The sequence below is a fragment of the Eimeria tenella genome, genomic scaffold (assembly GCF_000499545.2).
Source record: "Eimeria tenella Houghton genomic scaffold, Eth_scaff2454, whole genome shotgun sequence".
NCBI lineage: Eukaryota > Apicomplexa > Conoidasida > Eucoccidiorida > Eimeriidae > Eimeria > Eimeria tenella.
Genome location: NW_013542318.1, coordinates 2518 through 2952, shown reverse-complemented (window position 1 = coordinate 2952; position 435 = coordinate 2518). Strand labels below are relative to the sequence as shown.

General features: G+C 65.1%; 1 protein-coding gene across 1 annotated transcript in view; it reads left to right on the top strand.

Annotated features, from left to right (window-relative positions):
• Positions 1-435, top strand: part of ETH_00042540 (uncharacterized protein) — a gene marked incomplete at both ends in the record, with an annotated part of 3023 nt that overhangs the window by 1440 nt on the left and 1148 nt on the right. The gene's annotated exons all lie outside the window — the stretch shown is intronic.

Genomic DNA, 435 nt, shown 5'->3' with positions numbered 1-435 from the left:
CCCCCCTGCCTGCCCTTAGCAGCGCAGCGGCAGCTGCTGGGGGCCCTCAGAGGTTTAGGTATTTCTTTGCCGCAGCTGCTGCAGCAGCTAGATGCAGCAGCAGCACGGGGGGCCCGGCAGCAGCTGCTGCTGCTGCACCCATTGCCTCCGGGGGGGGCCCCCCGGGGGCCCCCAGGGGGTCCAGGGGGCCCCCTAAAAGTGGGGGGAAGGCCCTGCGGGCCCCCCAAAGAGGGTTTGGGGGCCCCCCAGGGGCCCCCCAATTCTCTAGATTTAGAGGAGGGTTGGAAAGCTGCTGCCTTTGCTGCTGCTGCCTTTTCCAAACTGGGGGAACCTTGCCCTCATTTAACTGCAGCAATCGTCGAAGCTCTGCAGCAGCAGCAGCAGCAGCAACAGCAATTGCAGCAGCAGCAGCACTCCCAACAGCAGCAATTCCCG